Below are 8,890 nucleotides of genomic sequence, written 5' to 3'. Positions count from 1 at the left end.
GTTCTGGACCAGAAGGCAGCGCCGGGCGCTCGCTCTGTGGAAGGAGCGGTACACGGAGCTAGATGGCCGGTGGCTGCCTACGTGTTTATACAATTTTAACATCCTCAAACTGGCTGGAATCATCACATCCTCTCCAAGGAGGGCACCAGCAGGGACATTGTCTGGAGGAAGTTCAGGCAGAACTGGCAGAGGAGCTGAGACACGAGTTTAGAGGAGGAAAGGGAGCGGGGCGCGGTCCGAGGAGCGGGGGGGGGGGCGCGGTCCGAGGAGCAATGCACACCACAGCAGACACCAACACGGAGGCAGTGACAGGTTAGGTTAGGTTATAAATGTTCAAAGAAAATACTTTTAGGTGTTATTTGCATGTTTACATACCATATTTTTCAGATGTGAATGGAATAATTTTTACTATGCCATGATATGAATTATTGAAACACCTGGGCAACTCAAGTGTATAATTAAACACGTTAAATTGTACAATTTGGTGTTATTTAGTTTTTCTAAAGATATCCTAACACAATACCTGCATTAAAATTGCAATTAGGTATTTATCAGGACAGATTATAGAGTTTAGAGTCTTGCGGTTCCAGTACTTTTGGAATCCCGGCAGTTGTAGTGTTAATGTTGGAGACGCTACTCGGAAAGAAAGAAAATCATAACAGCTGTTCCCTTTTTATTTAGTTGCTTGGTTTTATTTTAAATTTAGCCACTAGTTTTATCTTGTGTTAAAATCATGGCTAACATGCTATTTCTAATTGTTTTTAAATTTTTATTTTATTTCTGGAAATCAACTCGCGACCCCCCCTCTCTGGCTCGCGACCCCCCTGGGGGTCCCGACCCCCACTTTGGGAATCACTGTGTTACAATGTGGAGTTTAGTCATGTGCAGGTAGTGTGGCGGAGTGGTCTAAGGCGCTGGCTTAAGGCTCCAGTCTCTTTGGAGGCGTGGGTTCAAATCCCACCACTGCCATTTGCAAATGTCACATAGCTGGAAGGTAACAAATGTGATGACTTGGTGTTCAGATGATGTTTTCCCTTGTGACATAGCTTAGTGCACTACCTAAAGACTCCTTTCTGACTCTGGTTTTTATATCTGTACTTGCAATGCCCAGGTTTTAATGACCACCCAATCGTAAGTGTCCAATGTGAAATACTCATTCATTGCCAAAATTGTCAGTAACTGTGACGGAGCGCATGCCGGCCGTCACGGTAGCGATACGCTACCTATACCATCAAAGACTGAGACTGCAGGTATATGTTAATACCCGTATATGTTTAACGTGTTCATATGTTTCGCTAATTTTCACAATGTTTAAAATCTTCAGTTAACCTAGCCATTCTCCATTTTCCCACAGTAATCCCGTAGCTTCTTGTGCACAACACTTTAACATCTAAAACTACAGTGATTACATGCGACTGCTAAATTCATCAAACCGTCATTCTGTGTAAAACCACACCATACTTCACAAACATTACCTATTTACAATAACCACGCAACACTCAGATCTCTGTTGACTAAGTGTCTGTTTCTTTAGTTTCAAAGTGTAACACAGGTTAAACATTAGTCATATCAGCTTTGTCTTACCACCGTCTTCTCGTTCTGGTTTAAGATTACAAACTGACTATGTGTCAGATGTGTAATCTGTCATGTCCTGCCTTCTGAAGCTCTAGCCAGGTGCCATTCCTCGCCTAAAACAATATGAGTCATTCCAGAAAGTGAAAAGCAAACTCACATCTACAAAGATAATTTTGATAGCTGTGACTCCCTGATGGTCTAGTGGCTAGACTAGAACCTAGAACTAGAACTAGAACTAAACTAGAACGCTAGAACCCCAATGGTTAAGAGTACCATTTCCTTTAAATCAGACCCCTGACAGCGGATGTATCCTTTTGTCATCATTAATGGGTTATAAACACTTCATCTGCCCCTATCTCAATAACAATTCTTTTCATTTTTTCAAACAATAACTAAACTCCTAACCAACATTTTCTACCTGAAAACCAATGTATGTATGTGGTCAAGTAATTATTATTGGATTCAGGTCCAAATTTTGACATTTTAGTGCAATGCAAAGGTGCATAACAGATTGCTTTCTACTACCTGGCGCGATGCAAAGCAGGGGGGGCAACTAGTCAAGGAACAGCAAGAGACTTGGTATTTAACACACCCCATTTAAAAAGTTGTTAGCCATGAAAAGTATTAGTGTAATAATTTGCTAAAATTTTTTAGTAGAGGAATGTTCGCACAAGAGTAATAATACTTTACTTAAACTGTGCTGACTTTTTATTTCTGTTGGTGAACCGGATTATTACCAATGGAGTGGCCGTTTTGTTTTTGCTCGGCAGAGTATGACAATCCTCAATGTCCCCGCTCTACATAAATGCCTTTGTTGTCCAAGAACGGGGGTATTGATGTCCCATCCATGCAACCGATGGATATGATCAAAACCTGTATACAGCCCAACCACTTACCAATCACATCACCGGAAAAGTCAGCATTACTACAGGTTCTGACAGGGTAGTGGATGTGGATTTTTTAAATGGACAGTAAACTGCCAGAACAGAATAGCCACTTTTCATGGGCTGTCAACAACTTTTCCAGCAGTTATATCATGATTCATCTCACCATGGAAATCAGGTTGAGGGTCATCATCTCTGATTCATCATCCTTTCAGAGTGTCTACCATTGTGTCACCAGCAAAACTGAGCTAGCAGAGGACGGTTTCGATCCATCGACCTCTAGGTTATGAGCCCAGCACGCTTCTGCTGTGCCACTTGCTGAAAACCACCCAGATGGGACTCGAACCCATAATCCCTGGCTTAGGAGGCCAGTGCCTTATCCATTAGGCCACTGGGGCTTTACATCACCCAATTCAACAGTTCAGGAGAAATACTATATAGCTCTGGAGACGTAATGAAACAGTAACCTTGACCTCTAGATTTTGAAGTGTTTCCCTCTAGGCGTTCAGGGATATTGCATTCACAAGAATTGGATGGACAGACATGAGGACACAGTCACCTTGACATTGAACCTTTGACCTCCAAAATCTCATCAATTGATTTGCGAGTTCATGTGAATGTTTTTGCAAACTTTGAAGAAACACAAACATGGGTGTGTGATAAGGTGGTGCTGTCTATCGTTGTTTCTGAGATCAACAATACCTTCTAAAGTTGAATAGCTATTGCGTACCCGGTATATTAGAGAAGAGCTCTCGTTGGCACTGTAGGCGGACAATTTAGAAAATGAGTTACTTTACCTTAAAACTGTTACATCTACTCTAAATCACCATATGCAAATTTTCAAGCCTGTTGGCACGCCAACCACCATCTACAGTAGGTAAATCACTGGCTAGCTATGCATGAGTACCTCATACCTTTTACCAGGTTCAGGTGTTAATAGTTATGGTCAAATGAAGCTTCATTAAGCTTTCTGAACAATGTTCTACATTTTCTGAAACACATTCACTCAGTAGTGTTTTATTATTGGTTGTGCATCTGTGATTGCCCTAGAGGTCTCTCAGTCCAGCACCTCTCCCGCTCATCTTTGTTAGTTTTTTACTCTGTCCAGCATAAATCACTGACACCATACCTCACACTCATCCATGCATACACCTTGCATACATGTATACCACCTTTGCACACAGTCTTTTGTCTCCCCTTTTCATGGGGTCATGACAAAGCATCTAGGGTCAATTTTAGCCTTGGTGTGAGTACATAGAGTACATAGTGAGTACATACACCCCACATACATTGTTTTTATTAAGATTGACGACCAAATTCTTAGTATTTCTAAAATTTTGCAAACCATTGCAATACCTTTCAAAGCCTTGTTGGCGCAGTAGGCAGCGCGTCAGTCTCATCATCTGAAGGTCGTGAGTTCAGCCCTCACACGGACAAAACACAACTAATGCTGAAAATACAGTAACATTCAAGTGGTTGAACACTAGCACATGAATGGAATTTGTCATTCTTTGGTCATGTCTGAGATAGATACAATGAAAGGAATTATTTAAGAGTGGTAGCAAACCAATGAAAAGTTTCCTAGAACATATGTGATATTTCCTTGGACATACTATGTTTCAAGCAGGGAGATGAGTACAGAGATTTGGGTGCTAGCAAGATGGATGTAGGTTGCCCATTGTTCATTTAGACTTACCAGCAACATTGTTATTATACAACCTGCTTGAAAAGCCACAATTCTTTTAAAGACTTGTGCATGGAACACACTGATATTGGCAGTGTCTTAAGGGTTCAGGTATGTCAAATGAAAACTCATCGAGCAGAATATGTACTCTACGCCTGAACAGGGACTTGAACCCTGGACCCTCAAATTAAAAGTCTGATGCTCTACCGACTGAGCTACCAGGCTTCGAAAGCAATGGATGTGGAAAAGCAATCTCCTGAGACCAATGAGCTGTTGCCATGATCACGGTCTTCTGGACAGCAGGAGGGTAGACCACGATTTGCACATTGCCTGAGACACCAATTGTTATTGCAAAACTGGTTGAAAATTGGCCAAATTGGCCAAAAAGGTTAAAAAGCTCAAAGTCACAACTCATCATGGCCACTAGCAGACTGTGAACATCCTGCAAACCTGCATGACAGATGACGATAGCGAGCACTTCATACATATCCAGAATCAAGCTGTTGCCTTACCAGGGACTTGAGCTGTGGTATACTTTTTCGCTCAAAACGTTGATAACCTAATTCAAACAACACGGCTCTAGACGGTAATCTTACTGCCGGTGGGTACAAAAAACAACTCTCCCTCTTGTTCCACTTCTATACTCTTAGCCCTCGTGACAGGAAAAATGCACCAGATGACCTTCTATCCAAGCAGGGAGATGAGTACAGAGATTGGGTGCTAGCAAGATGGACGAAGATTGCAATTGTTCATTTAGACTTAACAGCAACATTGTTATGATGCAAACCTGCTTGAAAAAACAGCCGCAATCCTTTTTAAAGACTTATGCATCAACCACAAATTATGTAGCAGTGTCTGAAGTGGTTTAGGCATGTCAAATGGACAACTCATCTAGCAGAATATTCAACTCTACAGCTGAACAGGGACTTGAACCCTGGACCCTCAGATTAAAAGTCTGATAGTCTACCGACTGAGCTACCCAGGTTTCCAGAACAAATGGTTGGGGAAAAAATGATATCCCGAACTACAAATTGAAATGCAAGTAATGAAGACCATTAAGCTGTTGCCATGAACACAGTCTTCTGGACAGCAGGAGGGTAGACCACGATTTGCACATTGCCTGAGAACACCAAATGTTATTGCACAAACTGGTTGAAAATGGCTAAATTGACCAAAACGGTTAAAAGCTCAAAGTCACAACTCATCAAGGCCACTAGCAGACTGTGAACATCCAGTAAACCTGCATGACAGATGACGATAGTGAGCACTTCATACATATCCCAGAATCAAGCTGCTGCCTTAACAGGGACTTGAGCTGGTATTCTTTTTCGATGAAAACGTTGATAACCTGATGCAATTTTACGGCTCTAGACAAATAAACTTTATTGCTGTGAGTACTAAACAAAACAACTCTCCCGCTTGATCCGCTTCCTCTTGACGGGAAAAATCCACCAGATGACTTGCCATCCAAGCAGGGGATCAGCACAGAGATTTGGGCGCTATCAAGATGGATGTAGGTTGGCCATTGTTCATTTAGAGATAGCACCCGCATTGTTATGATGCAAACCTGCATGAAAAACAGCCACATTTCTTTTTAAAGACTTGTGCATGTTACTTACATGATACAACAGTGTCTGAAAGTGTTCAGAATTGCCAAAGTGTACAACTCATCAGCTCATCCAGAACTCTGCCAATTTTGCTCAATTTGGCCTTATTGTTTTCGGACATCTGTTCTTTTTAAACAATTAAAAAGCAGGCCGGTTAGCTCAGATTGTTTGAGTGTGGTGCTAATAATGCTATGCACCCGCAGACACTTTAGGGTGATAAAATCACCAAACCCTACGCCCAAAATCATTCTATCCACCTTTTGTTTGCACAAATAGGCCATTTACGCAAGTGCAGAAGTTCTTGTATCTCAAGGCATATGAGGTTGCATACTGATGGAGAGAAGGAGGAGGAGAGAGGTACCTAGTGCATCATGGGAAGTCCACCGGTAGTCTAGCCTATAGCAGCACAACTAAGGGATGGTTCAGGACTCACCGAGCCAGCCTTAACTATAAGCTTTATCAAAGAGGAAAGTCTTAAGCCTACTCTTACATGTGGAGATGTGTCTGCCTCCTGAACCCAGACTGGAACCTGGTTCCACAGGAGAGGAACCCTCTGGCTCCCATTCTAATTTGGAAAACCTGTTCTTGACTTGCCTTTTCCCACATCCTCTGAATGCTTAGCTAACTAAATGACTTAAGTTGGCCAAAAATGTGCTTTTCATCTTGTTATGATTGTTGTGCGCCTTCAATATCATATCATATCAATATTATGTGGATATTATGAAAGAAACTGTCAAGCAAACACTTTCAACACTTTTAAAGGTTCCATGTGTAATGTTAGCACTCTGGCTCTGAATCCAGCGATCTGAGTTCAAATCTCAGTGGACCTGTTATTAAGCCACAGTATGGTGAAAAAAAAAATCAACTTTCAACTTTCCCCATCTAGTTAAAGTGAGCTTACAGGTTAATGTCCTCTGCCAGTTAGACTGTAAACAGTATGTGGGGTGGGGCATGTTGAGGAGTCACCTGGTTGTTAATGTAACTTGAAGAAGCTCCACATTTGATGGTATGATTGGAAGTGATAGGCTTTGAGTTACATGGGGGATACGCACTTTGCATTCAGTCTCGTAATCACCATAAAAATTAGGTATCACTGAAATTTGAACTTGTGTTGCTGCAGTCAGAGTATACAGTGCTCATCCTGAATGGACCAGTATAGTGGATCAGAACTGCTTGTTGAATGGTCTATTAGCTTTGGAACCCCCCTTTCCCCACAGCTTTCAATTGTCAGATATGGGTGGGGGAGTGGGCACTGTGGCCAACCCTTTCTGTGTAAAAAAAAAACTTCTGCGGAAGACATTTTACCAAGTCCTGTCACCCTTCAAGGTTCAAGTAGTCTTTATAATCCCCGGGGGACAATTTGTTGTGCAGCAGCATGTAACATAAATAACACACAGGTTATACAATACAACAGCCATACAGAGAGCCATACAGAGAGCCTTTATCAATTTTTCATCACGGAAATGCAGCTCCAGTATGTCATTGACTAGAAAAGCAATGGTTATGGAATTGTTTACTCAATGGTAAAATGAAAAGAGTAGAACGTACGACAGATGATAAGATAGAATAGTAAGATATTTGTGTTAAAATGTAAGGAGTAAAAGTAAAAACTCAAAAAAAATTAATAGTCAAATACAGTAAAAATATCTGAAAAATCTACTTGAGTACAGTAACGAAGTATTTGTACTTTGTAACTTCCACTCTGTGGGTCCCAGTAAAAGGTCCAAAGGTCCAAATCCTGCCGACAACAAAAGGCATCCCATAACTGTGGTAGTACAGCATTGACAGATGAGATTATGTGGGCGTCCTTACATCCAGTGGTGGTGGTATATTGGTGAGCGTAGCTGCCTTCCAAACAGTTGACGGGGGTTCAATTTCCAGCCATTGCAGAAAAGCTCCACTTAATGCAAAAAACTAATCCATTATTTGCTATTTGTAAACTGGATTACTGCAATTCTTTATTATCAGGAAGCTCGAAAAAGACAATGAACACTCTTCAGCTGATCCGGATGCTGCAGCACGTGTTCTGACAGGAACCAGGAAAAGATCCAATCCAGAATAGAATTTAAAATCCTACAAAGCTCTCAGGCACCATGCCTTAAGATGAAGAGCTTTGTAGGATTTTAAATCTTATTATCTTAAAGAGCTCATAGTACCTTTCTGCCCCACCAGAGCACTGAGCTCCAGATACTTTGGGTTACTTGTGGTTCCTAGAGTTTCTAAAAGTAGAACGGGAGCCAGGGTGTTCAGCTATCAGGCTCCTCCCTGTGGAACCAGGTTCCAGCTATACAGTACTATGATGTATTGTGGTTTATATGTTATGTGTGTTTTAATCTTTGTACAGAGTAGTTTGTTGATTCTCTTATTTTCCTCCCTGGTGGTAAAAACCTTTGTATAGTCAGTAATTTTCTTGTGCTAAACAATATTTATCATTACTAAAGACATATTGTTTTGTTGAGCTCAATAATGTAATAAAGTTGGCATGTATTATAATAATTGGCTTCATTTCAATATTATTCCAAATGATAGTGTAACACACTGCTGAGCAGATGACTTGCCTTTATACACACCTACTTCCCTGCAAATGACTTTGATCTACTTGCTTTTAGAGAAAAGAGAACTAAAAATGTTGGTTTTACCTGCTGTCTACATTGTTAAAGAAAAAGAAAATTATTTATACTAAACAATACTTATGTATAAAGACTACCTTTTAATATTGACCAAAATAGCACAATTACTAAATGTATGCCGTACTATAAAAACAGATAATATTGTTCAAAATCATTAAACAGTTATAACAGTGTTTAAAATTGGACCAACCTTACTAATATCTTATCCTCCAAAACTTTGTTTAGTAGAACAATAAGTTGTGGACAGTGTAATGGATCTTCTGGCACTAGGTGGGGATGGAACTAAGATCTGGTGCTAGGTGGGGATGGAACCTAAGATCTGGTGCTAGGTGGGGATCAAACCTAAGATCTGGTGCTAGGTGGGATCGAACCTGTGACCTTTGAATCTACGTTAAACTTCCCTATTCCCAGAAACATTCCAATTACAGCAATTAATTAAAATCTGACTTAATAGAAACTATAAAACTCTTACACTATGTGTGTAATTTAGCATATTTCTCATCTTTTCTC

The 8,890-nt window shown here is 40.7% G+C and overlaps 1 non-coding gene across 1 annotated transcript; it reads right to left on the bottom strand.

Moving 5' to 3' along the window:
- Positions 1-2,784: 2,784 nt before the first annotated feature.
- trnar-ccu (transfer RNA arginine (anticodon CCU)) lies at positions 2,785-2,857 on the bottom strand. The gene has a single exon. It is a non-coding gene; the product is annotated as a tRNA-Arg (tRNA).
- Positions 2,858-8,890: the final 6,033 nt, after the last annotated feature.

Source organism: Etheostoma spectabile, unplaced genomic scaffold (genome assembly GCF_008692095.1).
Source record: "Etheostoma spectabile isolate EspeVRDwgs_2016 unplaced genomic scaffold, UIUC_Espe_1.0 scaffold00569795, whole genome shotgun sequence".
Taxonomy (NCBI): Eukaryota; Metazoa; Chordata; class Actinopteri; order Perciformes; family Percidae; genus Etheostoma; species Etheostoma spectabile.
Note: the sequence above shows the minus strand (reverse complement) of the source record. Positions and strands in the feature narration are given on the sequence as shown.